This window comes from Sabethes cyaneus, chromosome 3 (genome assembly GCF_943734655.1).
Source record: "Sabethes cyaneus chromosome 3, idSabCyanKW18_F2, whole genome shotgun sequence".
NCBI classification, from domain to species: Eukaryota; Metazoa; Arthropoda; class Insecta; order Diptera; family Culicidae; genus Sabethes; species Sabethes cyaneus.
In genome coordinates, this window is record NC_071355.1 from 215,123,263 (window position 1) to 215,144,940 (window position 21,678).

General features: G+C 42.0%; 2 protein-coding genes across 2 annotated transcripts in view; one reads left to right on the top strand and one right to left on the bottom strand.

Moving 5' to 3' along the window:
• The window catches only part of LOC128741806 (uncharacterized), an 84,843-nt gene extending 68,804 nt beyond the window's left edge, over positions 1 to 16,039 (bottom strand). The window contains exon 1 of the mRNA XM_053837864.1: positions 15,063 to 16,039. The gene's annotated coding sequence lies outside the window, so the exon portion shown is untranslated. The remainder of the gene's footprint in view (positions 1 to 15,062) is intronic.
• The window catches only part of LOC128741810 (deoxynucleotidyltransferase terminal-interacting protein 2), a 483,164-nt gene that overhangs the window by 449,857 nt on the left and 11,629 nt on the right, over positions 1 to 21,678 (top strand). The window lies entirely within an intron of this gene.

The window sequence follows — 21,678 nt, forward strand, 5'->3', positions numbered from 1 at the left end:
GTAATACCGGCCAATTTTTGGATACCGGAATACCGGTTTTGGAAAGGCAAAAAACCGGTATTTCCGGTATTTTCTAATCTGCTTGTTTTTTCCAACTCCTTATTCGAATAAGAACTAAATTTGATAAAAGATTATAAAACTCTTAGAAAAACCACTTGATGTTAATGCCGACGAGATTCTTCGACTACTAACAATGAAGAGAGTGCAATTGCGGGTCAAATTATTTTAGCTCTTGAACCCGTTTAAAAAAACCGGCACAGTAGAGTAATTTTGCTGTAAAAATGTTTCATTGTATAAGCCAGACGTCGCGTTTCAATTTATTTTTGAACAACTTGATATTCAAAAGCCACCAAATTATTCGAAGCTCTCAAATAACGAATTTAGGAAACAAGATCAGGGCCCAGAAACGTCACTTACAGTAGTAAATTGCAGTGTTGGGCACCGCTAATTCGCTAATTCGCTAACCAATTCAATTTGCTCGATAATCGAGGAAATTTCGCTAATCACTAATCCCAAACTGCAAATTAACAGTCACAGTTTATTTTTGAACATATCACAACAACTTGCTATCTATCACTAATCTATCACTGTACAAATGATTACTTTCTTAATAAAACTAAGATCAAAACCTATAATAATGGATAAAATGCTCTACAGTTTATTAATTTCAAAATTAACAGTGGCACTTCATTTGGAATTACGGATCAGCAACAATTCGGCTAGTCTGAGTATAAATTATGAAGCCTAAATTAGCGTTTCGCGATTGCTCGGATTGCGAATTAGCGGTACCCAACACTAGTTATATTGTTATTCAACAATGAAGTAATGAAGCTTCAGTTTTAACAGAAGCAGCGCCGCTTCGTTTCAAAACTGGCTTCAATCAGCGTCATTGAAACGATTTTCACTTCATCATGACGACCAGTTTTAAAGTTTCATTTGTATTTCTCCATCAAAATATTCATAAAAAGGTCAGCCTAGACTTTAAATGCAATTGAATTGATTTTGAGTAACATATCCTGCATTAATCTACTCAACATCGACAACTCGTGCATGACTGTCAATCGTCATCATTTGACACAGTCAGTAGCTTCAGCTGAAGCTTGCTCGAAACGTTCTGTTCGACAAATGAAACAAGTCGCTTCATATATGAAGCGAATGTAAGGGAAAGTTAGCTTCATTTATTTGTTTCGACGATGCCGGGCTCTGATTAGAATACGGGGATCTTTGCGCGTTTTGAGTATTCTTGCCAACAAAGGATCTGCCAGGAAAGAATTTGGAATATTTTTCAAGTCTTTCGAGTGATACATTGATTACACAAGAAGATGAAATCTGCATCCCACTATCTTGGAATAGTGGGATTGATAACAGAGAAGAGAAGGTTTTGTGAACGATGAAGAAGAGGATGACGTTATGCAGGAGTTCCGGTTTGGGGATGGAGAAAAAATTGTTGAGAGGCTGTAGGAGACCGAGGCATTAATTATGATGGAAGCAACAATACAAGATATTTTGTAAATAAATAAAGGCGGGTCTCCCTACTATAAATTTGAAGAAATGAAAGGAAAGTTCGTGATGTGCTTAGAACCGTTCGCTAGACATCGATGAAAGCAGAAGTTTTATCAATTGCTGGAAGTGTTGGCAATAAAATTCGTTCTATAGTAAGGGAATTAAACCGCTAAGTGTATTATATCTGCTTCAATTCTATTTTGCTAAGCAACCATACTGAAGCTAATGTTTCAAAATAAAAAGATTTACTGAAAAACATCAATATTTCTATTGATTTTGAATAATCTGCCAATACCGGTATTTTACCGGTATTACCGGTATTTTCTACGTCAATACCGAAATACCGGTTTTCTCCAAAAGCGCCCAATACCGACAGCCCTAGTATCAACTGACGTTATCGTTTACGTTTTCGATGCATGTTTTTCTTTGTCTTGAATACCTAAGTGCCTTCTTCTAAATCCGATTTGAGGTATCATGATGTATAAAAGATTGTGCAAAGTTTAGTATGAAGTATAAAGCATAATGTGAAAGTTTTGAGCCCTTATTCCAATGTACGCTACATATATTAAACACTTCCATTCTGTATAAACAATAACATTCACGAGTTTATGAATTGATCAAAATTACCTTTCATACGCAGGATAATCGCTTTTGCGCTGTTTTGTTTTCATTCTTAAAACAGTCAATTTCATTAACCCCATACCAATGCCATATGGACAAAAAAAACTAACAAGCTGCATTCCGCAAGAACAGCGAATTCCGTCAACTGGACCGTGGCACCCGTCCAGTGAAGGAAAACAGTAAAAACAACCATCAGCTGGTTCAGTTTCAATTTCCTAAAAAAAATACATAACTATTTATTTAACACCACCACTTCTTTCCTAGTCTAGCCCGTTTCACCGTAACAGGTTACTGCCCAGCCGGGAGGTACCTTCCTACCACAATGCGAAGTGGCTAGAAAAATTATTCCGCAAACAAAAACATTCCTCTTGTACTTTAAACAACATTCCATTCGTGTTGTGCACCCAAATCTCGTCAGCCAACCAGCCACGAGGCAACTGGACGATGATGATGACTGGGCGTTAGGCAGGCTTGCCACAATTTCAGTTGGTTTCGAACAAAAAAGGATGTTGGAGTCTTTCTCAAAATTCTTATTATTAAGTGAAAAATAGTTTTATAAATAGTACTCTATTACTTGCATAAGGAACTTGTAATAATATTATATTATAAAAATAATGGGGTCCCATAATTTTTTTATTGATAAAATAAAAATTTGTACTGGTGGCAACGCTGATGAAAATAATGCGAGCTCGTCTCGTGTGAGGTGTAAGATGTTTGCAATATGCCACCGGTTGGAATTTATATTGAGCAGACATTTCAGACAAACCGACGAGAGTGTCGAGTGCTTTTAGAAATACATACCCAGGAAGGAAGATGAATTGTGTGCATTGCGCTTGTCTAGTCAAGAGGCTAAAACATCAAAAAGATGACGGTTCGGTAGGAGGAAAAGGCTTCATTCGTGTAAAATGAACGTACAAAGTGGCATGACATTCCACGAAAGTGAAAAAAATCACATGTTTTATATGGAAACCATTAAATGAAATCACTGTCAATAGTGTTGGTCGGGATTGTCTTAATACATATCCTACGGACCATCCAGCTGTTCACGACTTTGCGGTAGGTATTCAAGTTTCGAAAGCAAACTATTAAAACTGGTTTGCTCTTTTGTGGCACCTTTCAGCATGTACGGGTCTAAAATTCAAAACAAACTAGGTACCTGCAGAAAAGCAGAAAAAAGTGCGAATTGCAAAAAATATGCTCCGTTTAAGCCATCCCGATCACCAATATTTTGGCCTATTTTAACATTTCGTCCGAATTGTAGATTAAAAAACTAAGTTATTCGAGTTAAAATTAAGGTGTAAAATAATTATGCTCATCTCATCGCAACAGATTGCACTTCCCTGTTCACATTGATTAAAATGAGTGGGTAACACCAAACCTAAAATAGCACCCACCAAATCCAGTATCGTTTGGTCTTTTGCATTGTTCTCTACTTTCAATGCACCAACTGTGTGAAACGTTAAACCGTGACGCTTAATGACAGCCTTGCTGCAAAACCAAGCGAACGAAGCGGCCGCTTGTTTAACTGAACAAAAGCAAAACTTGCAACAGAGAAGGAACAGAATTCAAGCTGAAAAAGGAAAAACTAGTTTGTGCTCTAGTAAAAACACGTCATCAAACCCTTACTCAGTAGATGGCCTGTGCCTATCACGTTGCGGGGCATAAAAGAACAACAACAAAGAACGACTCACCTACAAACCTCACCTTCACGATGCTGCAATTTACTGTGTACCTTTAGCTGATGCAAGTTTACTGGTGATTGTGCACTTCAAATGGCAGTTCTTTAAACTTTTACATGCGAAAGTTCAGCTCCGCGTTACCCGAACATAAATTTTAGGAAAATTTATTCATATAAAAATTCAAATCTTAAGTCTAAAAAATGCTTTTAACATAAATTAAATATTATGACAGATAATTCCATTCATCACAGATGACAAAAAAAATCCCAAACTATAGAAAACCGCCATCGTCGTCATGAGGCTAGTCATGTCTCCATTATCCAAGTGCATCATTTAGCTCGATGTCGCGTGCGTCGTAAAGCTAAAAATTAAAAAGTTATATGAACAATCAGGAAACTTTGACCAACAGCAAACTTGAGCATACGCAGAAATTATTTTTCTGTGAGTAAGTACACTTGGAAAGTATAGGTAGGTACCTACTTTACCCGGCAAACAACTCGGGAACTCTTGTCGGACACACACTGTCGGTTGTATGGTTGTAAGTAGAGTCTCGTGCCTCACCCACAATAAGCGTATTAGAGTGGCATGAAATATATTCTTTTAGATCTATAACTATCTAACTGCGTCGGTGAACTTTTATGTTGGCGCAATCAACGACATTTTACGTTTTTATGCATTTTTTATGTGTGCAATAAGCGTTGGGCACATTAGACAAATTATTGGTCGTCAAACAATAACTTTTAAAATCTACTCTACTCTTTTAAACATTTACAAAGCTTCAAGTTTAAACAAACGGTAAAATTGATGTGAATGTTATTATGCTTTTCAATAGTATTATTTTAAAGGGGAAAAAACAGATCATTTGTTACCACCCAAATGATGAACCACAACCTGAAGCAAACGAATGGCTGAAGTCGAGTCGATCGGACGGCTGTGCGCACCACATTACCAACCAGGCGACGCAGCAGGCAATGTACATGCCTACTGTACCTACTATGGGGGTACCGAGAATATGTTAAATCATCATCGTTATCCCATGGCCCGGTAACTAACCGCCTAATAGTAGTTATTGAACGATCTAAGGCCTAGCCAGGGTCGGGCCCGCTTTCAGCAACACGCTACCTACTTCAAAGGTGACTAGTTTCCGTTGGCAATGCTCACGAAAATGACGCAAAAGGTGCAATTACTTGCCAAAGAAAACATAGTTCTTCGAAAAACAAAATACCCACTGTTCCGTGCGTTGAAATTACAGTTATGAAAACTTTTACTTTTAGGCTTTGAAAAATATGATTTGTGCACATCGATCTTCAAATGATAGATTGAACAGCAGCGCAAAAATCAGCTTAGAAACCATATTTGAACCATATTATAGCCATTAACGACTCTAGTCACGCAAGTGATCGTTTTAATTACCAATTTAAAAGTCTCATAACTGCCCGATACCAAAGTAATAGAAAAATAGGCGTCCAAAAGTATTTTGTCGATTATTATCCCGATGAAACCTCTTAACAGTGTAAAAGTCACAAGTGTCTCTCTCTCTCTCTCTCTCTCTCTCTCTCTCTCTCTCTCTATCGCTCTCTATCTATCTCTCCCTCTCTCACGGAGATCATCGAAGAGTACCCTATTAACTTATTACACACATTGACCGAAATTCTAGAACTTGTAGTCAAAGGATAACTAATGGATTATTTCCATTGGGCGAGATGCGGAAACGGGTGATTGGCTGGTGGCCAATCAATCCTCGAATGTGCAGGTTGAGAATCAAGGGTCGATTCTTCAATATAAGCATCATCAACGTGCACAGCCCTCACCTCAGAAGTACCGATGACGACAAGGATGAGTTCTACGCGCAGTTGGAGAGTGAATACGACCGCTGCCCAAAACATGATATCAAGATCGTCATCGGGGATTTCAATGCTCAGGTCGGCCAGGAGGAGGAATACAAACCGGTGATTGGAAGGTTCAGTGCACACCAACGGACCAATGAAATGGACCTAAGACTTATCGACTTTGCCGCCTCCAAGAATATGGCCGTACGTAGTACCTTTTTCCAGCACAGAATCCATCATTAATACACCTGGAGGTCACCAAATCAGACAGAATCACAGATCGACCACGTTTTGATCGGCAGTCGGCACTTCTCAGACATTATTGACGTCAGATCCTATCGAAGCGCTAACGTTGACTCGGACCACTACCTAGTGATGGTTAAGATGCGACCAAGACTCTCCGTTGTGAACAACATTCGGTACCGACGTCAGCCTCGGTTAGATCTCGCGCGGCTGAAGAAGCCAGACGTCGCCACAAACTACGCGCATTCACTCGAAGCTGCGCTGCCGGAAGAGGACGAGCTGGACGAAGCCCCTCTCGAGGACTGTTGGAACACTATCAAAACAGCCATCAGCATTGTAGCGGAGAGCTCCATCGGGCATGTGGCCCGGAATCAGCGGAACGATTGGTTTGACGATGAATGTAGGAGGGTGATGGATGAGGAGAACGCTGCGCGGGTGGCCAAGATGCGCAGTGCCACACGTCAGAACATGGAAAGACACAAACAGAAGAAGATGCAGCGAAACCAAATCTTTTGGGAGAAAAAGCGCAACCTGGAAGAGCAGGAATATGCAGAGTTGGAGCGGCTGCATCGTTCTCAGGAAACGCGGAAGTTCTACCAGAGACTGAACGGATCCCGCAAAGGCTTTGTGCCGCGAGCCGAAATGTGTCGGGATAAGACTGGCAGTATTCTGACGGACGATCGTGAGGTGACGGATAGGTGGAAGCAGCACTTCGACGAACACCTGAATGGCGCCCAGGCGGAAAACCATGGCGGCGGGGAAAGCGATTTCGACGGTGCAGCAAACGGGGAAGAGGTGCCAGCCCCAACGATAGGCGAAGTTAAGGAGGCCATCATGCAGCTAAAAAACAACAAGTCAGCTGGAAAAGATGGCATCGGAGCGGAGCTTATTAAAATGGGACCAGAAAAGCTGGCCGTTTGTCTGCACCGACTAATTGTTAGAATTTGGGATACGGAACAGCTACCGGAGGAGTGGACAGATGGGGTTATCTGCCCGATCTACAAAAAGGGCGACAAGTTGGATTGTGAGAACTATCGAGCGATCACCGTTCTCAATGCCGCTTATAAAGTGCTGTCCTAAATCAAATTCCGCCGTCTATCACCAATTGCGAATAGATTTGCGGGAACTTATCAAGCCGGCTTCGTCGAAGGTCGGTCTACAACGGATCAAATATTTACACTGCGGCAAATCCTCCAAAAGAGCCGTGAATACAGAGTTCCCACGCATCATTTATTCGTTGACTTCAAAGCCGCATATGATACCATCGACCGGAAAGAGCTATGGAAAATCATGGACGAGAACAGCTTCACCAGGAAGCTCATCAAACTGATTAAATCTACGATGGATGGTACATAGTGCTGTGTTCGGATTTCGGGTGGATTGTCAAGTTCATTCGAATCACACAGAGGGCTTCGTCAAGGTGATGGTCTTACATGCCTGCTGTTCAACATAGCGCTACAAGGTGTTATGAACCGAGCGGATATCAACACGCGGGGCACGATATTCAACAAATCTAGTCAATTCGTCTGCTTTGCCGATGACATGCATATTATCGGTAGAACATCTGTGGCGGTGGCTGAACAGTACACCAGACTAAAGCGCGAAGCAGAAAAGATTGGGTTAAAGGTAAATACGTCTAAAACAAAGTACATGCTGGCCAGCGGAACCGAGGCCGAACGACACCGCTTGGGCAGTAGTATATTGATCGACGGCGATGAGTTTGAGGTAGTCGATGAATTTGTCTACCTTGGCTCACTGGTAACGGCGGACAATGATACCAGCCGTGAGATTCGGAGACGTATTATCAGCGGAAGTCGTGCTTACTATGGGCTGCACAAGCAATTGCGGTCGAGCAGACTAAGTCCCCGTACAAAGTGCACCCTGTACAAGACGCTTATTAGACCGGTTTTTCTCTACGGGCATGAAACATGGACAATGCTCGAGGAGGACCTGCGAGTGCTCCGAGTTTTCGAACGACGAGTGCTAAGAACGATCTTCGGCGGCGTACAGGAGAACGGAGTATGGAGGCAGAGGATGAACCATGAACTCGTACAGCTCTATGGCGAACCCAGTATCCAGAAAGTAGCTAAAGCTGGACGGATACGATGGGCAGGGCATGCTGCAAGAATGCCGGACAACTACCCTGCAAAGATGGTGTTCGCCGCAAAACCGGTAGGAACAAGACGACCAGGCGCGCAGTGAGCAAGATGGTTAGACCAGGTGGAGCGAGATCTGGCGGAGAGTACTCGGTGTCCGAGGAATTGGGGAGCGGAGCCCTCAACCGAGTTACATGGAGAAATTTTGTTCAACAGGCTTTGTCTTAGGACGGTAAGCCACCTAAGTAAGTAAGTAATGGATTATTTAAACTGTACTCATTTGCTAATTCCATAGCAATCAGGCTATCAGGAGAGAAACTCTTGTGAAACTGCATTAAATTTGGTACTAGCGAAATGTGAAGAAAAATTCGAAGCTATTGGCACTATTCTTCAATTTGGATCAACAATTTGGATTTTGAAACAATTTCAAGGCCCTTATTGTTAGTGTTAGTGGAGAGCTAGCATATGAATGGATTGAAACCTATTTATGTGACAGAACTCAGACGACTCGCTTGGATAATTTTCTCTCTCTTTCTTGCTTTTATTATTTATCGCAGAATCATTTCTATTAAATCAAAATTTAATTGAGCCACTTGTCGCCAATTCCCCAGTCGTCTCAGAAGTCGCAAATCACTACGGCCTGGCCGAGCTATCTTGCAATTTGAGAGAGAGCCTCCCTGTCCCTGGTGCCGGCGAGGTTGTTAAAGAGAACTATCATCCGCAGTGGTCGGAGAATTCGTGAAAAAATGAACATTAGAAAAAATGAACGTTCCTCATTCATTGTATGTTAACCTATCGGCATTTGGTTTTATCACGAATGTAGCTCATCATAACATTGCAAATCCGTTCAAATACTGAATGTTGAACTTTCAACGTGGTCAATTTAATGGATATAGAATACCTTGGAATGCCCGAATGTGTCCTAACGGGTGACAACTAAAATTTTGGAATTTTTTCTCAAGCCGTCAAAAAAAGACAAAGGTACATGAAGAAGATCCCGAATTTACCGAAATTAAAGATACATTATCCATTGTTAAAAAAAAATAGTGTACATTTGAAAACGGTCCGCAATCGGCTGTTCGGCGAAGCTACCGTTTGATGACTTAACAGGAGCGTTGTACGGTCGTCATGTTAACTTTGCGAATGCGAATCTCTTGATTCTACCAATCAACTGTTGGCAATTCGTGGCTCTCCAGTTATTTTTGTACACCAAGGAACTCAAAATCCCGAAGAAATCTTTGATTCGGTGGACTGAGACAGATTTGTCGGGTCGTCGTTTTTGGGTACAAATGGGATCGAATGGGAATTCAGGAACGATTGTGTTTTTTGATGTAATGCGATGGTGCTCTACGCGACCAAAACACGTATTATCCATCTGCATTATGTTTACAAACAAAAAGAGAAGAGATAGATAGATAGATAGAGAGAGAGAGAGAGAGAGAGAGAGAGAGAGAGAGAGAGAGAGAGAGAGAGAGAGACCTAACACATACATACTTTCATTTCTCTCTGAGCTCGTTTGTTGTTGAGTATAGGGGCCTCAAAAAAAAATCCAAAGTTTCAGTTGTCACCCGTTAAGTAGTATTGGCATAAATAAAGAATGAAGTAATTTGCGGTTTCGTCACTAACGAGAATGACATTAGCTGCGGCTCGTTTATGTAGGAGTGAGAGGGGAGCAAAGAGTGGAGGAGGAGATCCGGGAGTTTGAAATTTGATGTTGTTGATATTATTTCTACTGCAAACAGCCTCAGCGAGGGCCCCATCTAATGTCAAAAAATCTTTATATGGGTGCGTGGTGGAATACTTCGAACGGAAGTAATGTTTGTTGCCTTTAAAGCAGCAGCACGTTTTATTTCGCACTATTGCGTTGTATATGATATTCGTATATTCAGAGCTGCTATAGAGCGTGAAGATATGTGACTCATTCGTATGTGGCGAATTGAACCATTCATTCTTGTCGATGCTTGGCGTGTATTCACAGTTAACGATTTCTTCAACCTCTGTCATCCGCCATCCTTACGAAGTGTCCGGCCTACCGTAGCATACTGACTTTCGCCAGATGTACGATGTAAATCTCTTCAAGCAGTGCCTGTAGCTCGTGATTCATACGTCTTCGCCACTCTCCGCTTTCAGTTTGTACTCCGTCAAATATCGTCCACAGTACCTTCCGCTCGAACACGGCAAAAACGCGTATGTTCTCCGTCTACTGATGTAATAAGGGTTCTATACATCATCAGCTTCGTACGGTGGCGTATACTTCGTGATCGTAGCGTTCTTCGAAGGGTAAAGTAGGCCTAATTCTTCGCTTGAATGCGCCGCTGGATCTCTTCAATAGTGTTGCATCCATCCCTTATAGTTTGTCGCCGTCAACGGTTACCGTTCGTGGGAGGCACGCGTTTGTTTTTTGTTGTGCTTTTCTTCTATGTATTAGGACTTCGCATTTATTTTTGTCCCATTCCTCCTAGACTTCGCTTTCAGTCTGGCGTAGATCGCCTCTGTTGTCGCAAGGTTAGTGGCTGATATCGAAGTCATCTGCTAGGTTTTGCACGGAGTTGTCTACTTTACTTATTTACTTATGTGGCCATGTCCGCCGGTCCGGTAGAACAAAAGGATGAAATCAGAGATCTCCACTGTTGACGACTACCCGCCGTACCTTTTACCTGTCGCTAGGACAGGTTCTCGTCTACAGCCTGGATATCGTTGGCTAAGCTGCGTCGCCATGAGCCTCGTGGTCTGCCTCTTCTACGCTGTCCTTGCGGATTCCAGTCGAGTGCTTCTCTGCAGATCTCGTTCGCTCCTTTTCTCAAGGTGTAACCGATCCACTTCCGCCTACGCTCACGAATTTCTGTTGCTCGGCCGTTGAGGACATCGACGATGAAGTTCCTCATTGGATATCCAGTTGTCCGGCCACCAGGCGCGAATGATATATCGCAGGCACCGGTTAATAAATACCTGCAATTTTTGCGTTGTCTCCGCTGAGACGCATCACGTTTCGCAAACAGTACAGCAGTACGGATTTAACGTTTGAGTTGAAAACTCGGGTTTTCGTATGTAGAGGTATCTGGTTTGAGCGACAAATGTTTCGCAGGCCTACAAAGGCACCCCTGGCCTTCCTGAGCCGTGTGGCTATATCAGTCTCGGTACCACCATCGGGTGTTGTCTAGCTACCAAGCTATTGAAAGGCGTCTATCTGCTCAACTTGTTGTCCCGCTACTGTGAAGTTAGTGGGATTATCAGTGATCACTACCAGGGACTTAGTTTTTGCTACATTAACTGTAAGACCTGCTGCCTGGGAGCTCTCGGAGAGGTCATCTAACTTGCTCTGCATATCGTTTCGGCGTTGTGTGAGCAAGACAATGTCGGCGGCTAGGTCGAGGTCGTTTAGCTGCTCCATCGTTAGAGGATTCCAAGGCAATCCTCGATTTGGTCTACTGTCAATTGCTCCATATAATCCACTAATATCTCATCCATTACGATGAGAAGCAGAAGCGATGATAAAATGCTGCCCTGTCTCACGCCAGCAGTAATCCCGGAGTTGGCTGGATCACCTCGTCAAGAGCGATGTTGAACAGCATGCAGGATAAACCATTACCTTGGATGGTAAATGGCTGAATAATGCGGTCCAGAACCACCATGTGGTTCCACAGCCTCTTATTCAGCAACTCCAATCTCTGCCTCCTCGTCGTACCGTTTTGATTCAAACTTCGAACACTTAAGCCATGCTAAAACTTTCTTCAAAGCAAAATGTTCGAAAAGAGCTTTATTCTACCCCCATGAATGGTTCAATAGCATGACAATTTATTTATTTTCATGGGAGAATTTTAAAAATGAGGATAAAATGTTATTTTATAATGAAAAACACTAAAAAACTGCTGTTCGGTTTTGATTCAAACTTCGAACACTTTCATGGTCGACTTTCAAAACTCGAATATTTCAGTCTCAGACATCGAATATTTGTATTACTTTGCAAAGTATTAATGCTTTTAGTGTCATTCAACTTAAATAAGTGAAATTACATCCTTTTTCTAAACACTGTCCTTTTAAATCCACCTAACAGTGTGATTTAAATTTTTCACACAATATTTAGTTTCAATCCATATTTCTGAAGTCAATTGCTAATATTCTCGAACTCCATGAACCACATCTAAAGGAAGTTTACTTTCTACAGCTTTACCAACGCAGATAATTAATTTTCCCTAGGGAAAACCCGGAAAAACCGGATATTATTCGCGGGTGTTCGAAGTTTGAATCACACCTCAAAACGTGATTCAAACTTCGAACACTTTTTATTTATCTAATATCTTTAAAATAATGCATGAAATATTGTATTTTAACCATGCTTTAGTACATATATATCTCGCACTTACCTAATAATCGCGCAATGGGAAGGTAAATGTTCTAAAATTAGTAAAATAACGCAGATGACAAAAACAGCTACTTTTGCACGAAACGTTAAAAGTATGCGAACGAAGTTAAAATCTGAGTTCTCACTGTTTTCCAGCGCCTGCTGATTTCTTACAACGAGTCCTACAGTTCAATCTCATACCTCACGGATAGAGGACATTCTAACGAACACGGTGGTATACAATAAGCTTGATATTTTATCATATTATCGATACTAACGAGCATTTTATTCTGAAGTGTTCGAAGTTTGAGACTGTTCTAAGTTTGAATCAGAACGGTACCATCCGGGATACGTTCCTTAGTGGAAATCGGACAACCGATGGAAACTAGGGTCGTATGCGGACAGAGGAGGGGGCACTCATGCGAAGGCTGAAGTGTAAACTCTCCGCCTGCAGGACGGTTCTTCTTGGCTTCCAAAATCCAAAGCAGAGGGTCCAAAGCCCCTAAAGGAGATAGTTGTAATAGCTGTTATCCATGGCTATTATGTAAAAACTTGAATGGATAAACCCCTAATCCAAGGTGTGACGCAACCCGTGCCGAGGGATGAATGGTGCAGGGGGTTCTATAAATTCTCTCGCCGCAACGGAGCCTGTGGAGTACCAGGGCGTCCTCCACAGTAATTTGCTCTTGCTGCATCAAGTCGGTCACTGATCCAGTGGACGATTTCTTACCGTTGCTCTTTATGCCGAAAAACAACGATACGAATGAGGTGAAGAGGAGAGTAGGGGAGGAGCAGGACTTGAACGATGCGCTAGCAGAGGTTCAGTCCTGATCCTCGCCTATCCTTAACACGCCGACTCGTTGTGAGTCGACAAACGTAGATGTGGCTCCAACTCTCTACTCACGGATCGAGATGCACTCTGCCTGATCTCTGACTGTGTGCTGGAGGCTGGGCTGAAACAAATGGAGAGCCGAACAGTTGTAGCCAGTAGGATGGCTGTACAATCGCTCAAACAATCTAAAAATATATAACGTCGTGTATCCACCCCTGGGTTACTTAAAAGTTGCTGTGTCTCAATAAGAGAGATCTCAGTAAGCTTACCGGTCTTGCGACAGGATTGTCCGAGTAAATATCATCTTCGGAATCTCAGTTTCGTACAAGATGATATTTAACCTCGGAACACTTGCTCTGCAAACGTGGAGCACAAATAACACGCAGACTGCAGTATCTCAAAAAGGGGAGATCTGGTTGGCGGCGCCGATCAGGGTACTAGGTTCATAAACCTAGTCATCCCTGATTGGCACATGTCTCGCTCCAGCTACCAGCCTGTCACTTCCTCAATAAGTGATAGGTAAGCTTGAAGCGTATAGTAAAATAATAAAACTGGGCACATCGCGTTTCGAAGGAACTCGAGAGTGTCACCGAGATGCGCACGAAACATATCGCTCGATCCTATGTAGCTCTGATCAGTCGCGTCAGTTTTTCCGGAAAACCGTGTTCGTGCATTATCTACCATAGCTGATCTCGATCGACTGTACCACATGCTGCTTTGAAATCAATAAGACTGTGAGTTTCTAATATGCTGATATTAAAAGTACATCATCGACCTAAAAGAAATCGTTAAAGCCTGAACTAAAATTAAAACAAAATCAAATTTTTAATCAATATATAAAATATAATATATAAAATATATAAAATATATAAAAGCCCTAAAATGAATAAAACTCTCCAGAGCCGATTTAAGCATTCCAAGAAAGGATATATGTATATTAATATTTTACTCATTTTAGCAAGCGAGAGGTCATGAGTTCGAATCTTAGTAGAATCAAGTCACTCGATGTCAAGTGACTTTAGGATGCGTTTGTTCTCAGGCCACTCAAGGGGGTAATCGTGCTGAATTATATATTACCCCGATGAAACTTGCATGACAGTATAAAAGTCACTCTTAAAGTCATCTGACTTATACCAGATATACTGGACCGCCGCACCAGGAATGGTTATATAGTAGGATTTCGAATTTGGCAACAAATGCGTGTCGCTTATGTTGCCAAAATCGAAACCGTGCCAAAATCGAGACCGTTTTTCGATATGAAAAAAATTAGTGTAAATGCTTTAGAAATTGACTAAATATCATTAATCAACGATTGCAACCATTTTATGTTTAAAAAGTCCGACAAGAGCTATCCGTCCGGTACAAATAAGTTATTGGCACCCTGCGGTGAGACGTAGTCCTACGGCAATAAAAATATTATTGTTCGAAATTACATAACTTTTTTTCTTGAACATACTGAGGGCAACATTCCTTCGTCATTTAAAGCATGTATGCGGAAATTGATTGATATTTAAGCATATTTTTGGAAGTGAAATATCTTGTGTTGCCAAAAACGAATACTTTTGTTGCCAAAATCGAACCATGCCAAATTCGAAATCCAACTGAAATTAGAGACAGTACTGGCATGAGAAACGAGATGGATAAGAGTAAGCTTTGAAGGAAGGGTAAACCCGAAATATGTACACAAAAGTACGCATAAAAAATCAATATTAAGCATATCGTTCACTCAATAGTGATTATAGCAAAAAAAATGCAGTGCAAAATACTGCATACACCCGGGCGATATCATAATAGAACTAGACGCAGTAATGAGTCGACATACGAAAAAGAAACTTACTCATTAGATCATTTTCAATCGGAATCTACTTTAAATGCTCTAAATTTAGTTTTTCGAAAAAAAGAAAATAATTTACTTACAATGAGTGACGATTTTCCACAACATCGATGCTTACTTTTGTCCTGTATAAGTCCTGATCACTTGTCTCTTCGCATACGTGTTATGTTTGCATCAGAAATCGACATTTCCAGCGTTGAAGTTACTCACTGAACAGACGCGATCGGAGAGACATGAGATGCCCACAGCGCAAGTTCAGCTCGAGGTCTACAGGGTCTACAGTTTTGTTATTTGAATCTTCATCGTCTTCACGGGACGGTACCAGCATACGAAGCACATTTTGTTCACTTTTACGCTGCTGTAGGACAGGAATCATCCAACCAAGACCACTAGCTAACCCGGCCCGATCATATGCGGTTGTATGGAAGATCACTGCACCGTAGGTTGCATTCTCTGCTCCACACTCTAGGCAACCGCGAACAGATTGCATAAAACTGAACTCACGCGAAACTTTACTTCCATTTGATGTTCGGAAAATTTCAAATTTGTAAATATCTCATCCGTTTTTACACTTTTATGGGGTTTTTTCAATGCAATCTCCAATTTCAGTAATGATTGATTAGTTTTCAATATAAAACAATAAACAGCATGAATATTCACAAAACTTTTACATCCAACTCAACTTAGAGTCAGTCAGTCGTAAAAACATACACTTTCTGGTAACCTGCCAACTAGCAAAAACCCACAACCGGACACTTTCACACTGCGAAGAAAAACATCGATCGTTGTTCTGGTGCACTTTACGCAAATTTACACAAGCTGGTGCAATTCCGAATCGTTCCAGCAAACAAAAATACACAAATCACATTATCGACTCATTCCGCAAGTAATAAAAAGGACACCCCCGACAATAGACACTTTCCAATAACCTTAGGAGGAGCCTCATCAAGCCCGACGACGACAACGACGCGGAGACACCTCTTACATGGTTCCGTACAAAAGTTCGAATGAAATCGTAAATTCAGTTTCTTCTTTTCCCTGGCCTGCATTCCACAGCAATAGGGCGCTTTCTGTTTGGCTCCTACTACAGTTGTGTTGTGCTACATGTACGCGTGTAAGCCGAGACTAGCAACGGCTTCTAGTGTTTGTACAATCGATCGCCACTTCGCTACTTTACTCAGGTGTTTATATCGTTATGCCAACAACACACTCACCTGGGGAAACCAAGCAAGCAAGCGATAGCCGAGCCGCACCATATGCATGCACACAGTCAGTGAGGCAACCGACACGACGAAAGTTTCCAGCAGGTTCCCGCAAGTCGCACCGAAAGCCTCCGGGTGCATTCAGCCGGCCCGTTAGCGTATATGGTATTCAAGCAGTAGGGCGGTATTCGAGCAGTCTTGTGTGCAAGAGCTTATGTGCAATCAGGTTTACGATTTAATTTTCCGTGTAAATTGTTGATGGTTTTAAACATACACCCACTCATTTGTTTGCTTCAATTAGGATCATCAATTCAACGGTTTTTTTGCGTGGGTTCATCTATCTACGTTTAAAATCAAGTGTTTAATATCTAAACATACTTGATTCCAATAAAACTCAAAAACCATTCAAATATAAAAGCTTTGCGAAATTTTGATGAGATCTTTGTGCATGAATAATCCAAATGGAAGGCTCGATTAACTTCTTCAAAATAAATATCAACTATTCTGAGTAGTCCCAGAAGTCATTAAAGTGACATGAGCAATCAATTTTTTTTTTGAAAAAATCACTGCTTATTTGTATCAGATTTCAATTTTACAGAGTTTTCCGCTTATTTCTATACTAATTTTGTGCCTGACCACGGGAAGTGGATAACAAATGATCATACGCATAAGCATTCCAGTGCCGAGTGGAGCAAACTCCGTCGTAATAAAACGCCGCTACTGTAAAAACACGATTTTCAAACTATGTAGGTATGTACCTTTTTCTAAAAAACTAATCAACGTGTTGGAACAAACGTTTTTTTTTTGTTTCATTGGAAGAAGTTTGAAAAAATCTTTTGCACAAAACAGTCAGAGAAAAAAGGAATTAAATTACGTCCAGGTTTCGGATTCCAATTAGAATTTTCAGTTATTCACCTTTTGCGCAAACTACTGCCCGGTTACTTCTCCCATTTCTGGCGAATGTCTTGCTTTTCGAACGTCAACATTCTGATAAGTTTTGGCACTGATTTTAGCCAGCAAGGTATCCGAAATGGAGTAGTAAATGTAATTCAAAAGGTTCATTTAGCATGGAACATAGTTTCTTAGTCCTTTTTGATTGACACTTGGATAATACAGTTACAAACAAGCCCGAGTTCCGCAAACCGCCCACCTTCTTTAACCAAACTAATCGCATGCCGACAATTTCAGGTCTGGGCCCGTAGTGGCTCATCCTGTATCAAGTAATCGTCTCCATTCAACTCGGTTTTGACCCGCACGCTATGTCTAAAAGGTCGGATTATGCAACTTTGATGTCCATAAAATTTTATTTCACAGCATGTTAGTAGAGGTTTTTACGATTCAGAAGCAGCTAATTCAAAAAAAATTCTTCATGAAGAAATTGAGAGAAGGTAATTTAAATATTTTAGCTGCAAGCGCTTCTCGTTAAAAGGATCAAATTTTTGACAAATGAGATTAAATATTGTGAATTTTGTGTTTGTTTGCAAATGAGAATTCGGTGATTGTGAATTTCTATTTTCGGACGAAAAAATGCAAGAATGCTTTTAACAAGATTCTGCACCCTCTCACCAGGCGAAAGTTACATAAGCTTGGTGTGTAGACAATTTTTCGGATTTCACTTCTTGGAAAGACTGGCCTGCCTCTTCGCCTGATTTGAATCCTCTCCTTAATTTTTATGCATGGGCTTAGATGCTAAGCAAACTAGGGATCCAAAGGATTGATTGTAGTTACTTTTAAGCAACGGTTGGTGAAGATTTGGGATGAAATGCTCCAGGATATCGTGCGTGTCAGCTGTAACGCATTTCAACAACGATCGCGACTGATAATTAAAGCAAAGGGAGAAAAATTTGAATTGAACTATTTTAAGACAAATCGGTACCAACTTTTTAAAAGGGCCAATCTGCAAAATGTAAACAAACCGAGTGAGGGTTTCTTTCCCTTTGCTAGTCCGGCAGAAAATAACCCACACTCGGTTTGATTACATTTTGCTGACTGGACCTTTTGAAAAGTTGATGCCGAAAGTTAACACGAAATACACTTTTACTTTTAATTAAAATTTATGCAAACGTTTTATTTTTATGTCCATTTATTTAACTAACAGTTATTACTACTCTCCCTGTATATTCACGCTTCATTGCAATTCTGAATATTCGAATATCGCGTGCATCGCAAAAGTGTGAAATAACATGCTCTGCTGCTTCTAAAGCAACTAACACTATTTTAAATTATTCTCTTTTCATGGTAATTAATACCATTTTCAACACTTTCGGGAAGGCATCTTCGGGCAGCCTATACCCGCTAAATCAGCCACTTTCAATGTTCATTGAAAGTCTATTTCTGGTACCGGTGGGGTTCTTAAAGAGAACGGATTTCACTGCACAGTCGTCCGGAATTCTTGCGACGTGGCCGGCCCACTGTAGTCTCCCAAATTTCACCAGATGTACGATGGGAATTTCTCCAAGTAGTGCCTGTACCTCGTGGTTTAACGCCTACACTACTCTTTGCTATCCGTTTATACTTCGCCAAAAATAGTCCGCAACTCTTTTCGTTCAAATACGACAAGTGAACGTATGTCTTCCGTAAGCAAAGTTACAGTCTCAAGTCCGTAGAGGACTACTGGTTTGATTAGCGTTTTGTACATCGTCAGCTTTGTGCGGTGGCACACGTTCTTTGATCGAAGCGTCTTGCGGAGGGGCTCGATTTCCAGCTTGAATGCGTCGTCGAATATTCTTACTCGTATTATTGTCGGCAGTGGCCAGAGTGCGAGGCGAACGTTGTTTTCTCTGGAGCCTCTTCCTACCATATTCCTGTCTTCCTACCGTGAGACAGGGCTGCATTTTATCACCGCTTCTGTTTCTCATCGTAATGGATGAGATTAGTTGGAGCAATTGACAGTAGACCAAATCGAGTATTGCCTTGGAATCCTCTAACGATGGAGCAGCTAAATGACCTCGACCTAGCCGACGACATTGTCTTGCTCGCACAACACCGAAATGATATGCAGAGCAAGTTAGATGACCTCTCCGAGCCGGGGAGCACCGGCTGCAGGTCTCACACTCAATGCAGCGAAAACTAAGTCTATGGTAGTGAACAGTAACAATTTCACCAACTTCACAGTAGCGGGACAACAAGTTGAGCAGCTGGACGTCTTTCAATATCTTGGTAGCCAGACAACGTCCGATGGTGGTACCAAGACTGATATAGTCACACGAATCAGGAAGGCCAGGGGTGCCTTTGCAGGTCTGCGAAACATTTGTCGCTCAAACCAGATCACTCTACGTACGAAAACCCGAATCTTCAATTCAAATGTTAAATCCGTACTGCTGTATGCTTGCGAAACGTGATGCGTCTCAGCGGAGACAACGCAAAAACTGCAGGTATTTTTTGACCAGTGCCTGCCAGACATCATTCGTGTCTAGTAGCCTGACAACTGGATATCCAATGAGGACCTCCATCGTCGGTGTCACCAACGGCCAATAGCCACAGAAATTCGTGAACGTAGGTGGAAGTGGATGAGACACACCTTGAGGAAAGGAGCGAACGAGGTCTGTAGAGAAGCACTCGACTGGAATCCACAAGGACAGCGTAGAAGAGGTAGACCCAGAGGCTCATGGCGACGCAGCTTAGCCAACGACATCCGGACTGTAGACGAGAACCTGTCATGGAGACAGGTAAAAGCCATGGCGGGTAACCGTCAGCAGTGGAGATCTCTGATTTCATCCCTTTGTTCTGCCGGACCAGTGTACATGGACACATAAGTAAGTAACGCATTGATTTGTAACTCTATTCTCCTAGCCTCCGCTTTAAGGTTTGTAGTAATGAAGTCGAGGTCGTCTGGGAAGGCTAGGAGTTGGCTACTTTTACTGAAGATCGTTCCTCTCGTTTCGATCCCCGCTCGCCGGATCACACCTTCACTAGCGCTATTGAATTTCCAGGACAGTTTATCCCGCAACCCTCTGCACGATTCAAAGGACTCAAGAGTGCCCCCGAAACACGCATTTTAGGGCGACTTTGATCGTCCGCGTCAGTTTGTTCGGAATCCCGTTCTCGTACATGGCAATTCGGAAATGACTGTATCGTATGCCGCCCTGAAATCCACGATAATCTTATACTTAGACACGTTGTATGCTCCCCAATTCTGGATTCGAACTTTAAAGTTTTGACCCGCAGTAGCACGGGCCTTCATAAAGTCCAGCCGTGGTAATTACAGCAATCGAGTCAGTCGTGCTTTTTGTAGATAGGACAAACTACACCTTCCATCCACTCCTCCGGTTGTTTCTCTTCCTCCCAAATCCTTGAAATTAACCAGTGAAGTGCCGTTGCTAGCCGTTCCTGCCATTTTGGTAGAGTTTTGCCGGGAGTCGGTCCTTTCCGGTGAGTCTATTATTCTTCTGCTGACATAGTTCTAGCTCTTTACGATCTCTATCCTCCTTCCGATGCTTTTCTTTCTCAGGATCGTGGTCAACAGGTTCCTTGCTCGTTGGTATTTAACCAGGTTCCTTTAGTGGCAATGCTTAGATAATTTTTCCTAGCTCTTTTTGTTCACGAAGCACCGCGCTTTCAGTCCCATTGACGGCCGAGTGTATTCTTCAAGGGATGAAGTACCTAGTTTCACAGAGAAAGGTAGGGCTTTATTCAGTAGACGCACGTGGTAGTTCTCGCCAACCCGCGGGGTTATGTGATTGCAGAATGTTCTACTGAAGAAAGCAGCTTTGTCGCGAGTTTTGAACGCACACGTGTTGCTGATCCGAGTTGACATCCGCACCCCGTAGAGAACGTATGTTGATGATGTTCGAGAAAGACCAATCATCGACGGGAATATGAACGATTTGGTTCAATGTTCGTTGGTCAGGTGATCTCCAGGTGGTGCTGATAATGTTTGCAGGGACAGAAAGTGGTTCTGTTCCCCAGGCCTCAGGAAACTTCAAAGTTGGTGCATCGCTGGTCGCTATCGTGCATGTCGGTGTGCCGGCTAAGTGGCCCGATCACCGATCTATACATCACTTTCCTGCCGAACTGGACGATCATACCCCGCTGACGATCTTGATGTCCTGTACGTTGCATAGAACGCTTTCTTCTGTCGTCGGATCTATCTTCGTCTGGACAGTGGACGTTTATGATGCTGTAATTGTAGGAACGGCCTTTTATCCTCAACAAACCAATCCTCTTGTTGATCGCTTTCCAATTCATCAAGCTACAGTCTGTCCATTACTACAAAGTTCGTTCTGTCTGTCCATCACTGCAAAGTTCGTTCCCAGCTACTAGCCACTCCTGACAGTATTAATGGAAGAGTCCAACTATACTGGACCCAGCCTACAGTCTGACAGACTTTACCGTCACCTTGTAAATTGAAATTTGTATCACTCTCACTCCTGTTTATCCACGCTCTTCTGAACTAACGATGTTGTAAAGGTTGTAAAGTTCTGCTCACCTTCTAATGTTATATTAAATAGCAGGCACATGTAAGCCTTCAAAACTCGAAGGAACTTGAGAGTCTCAG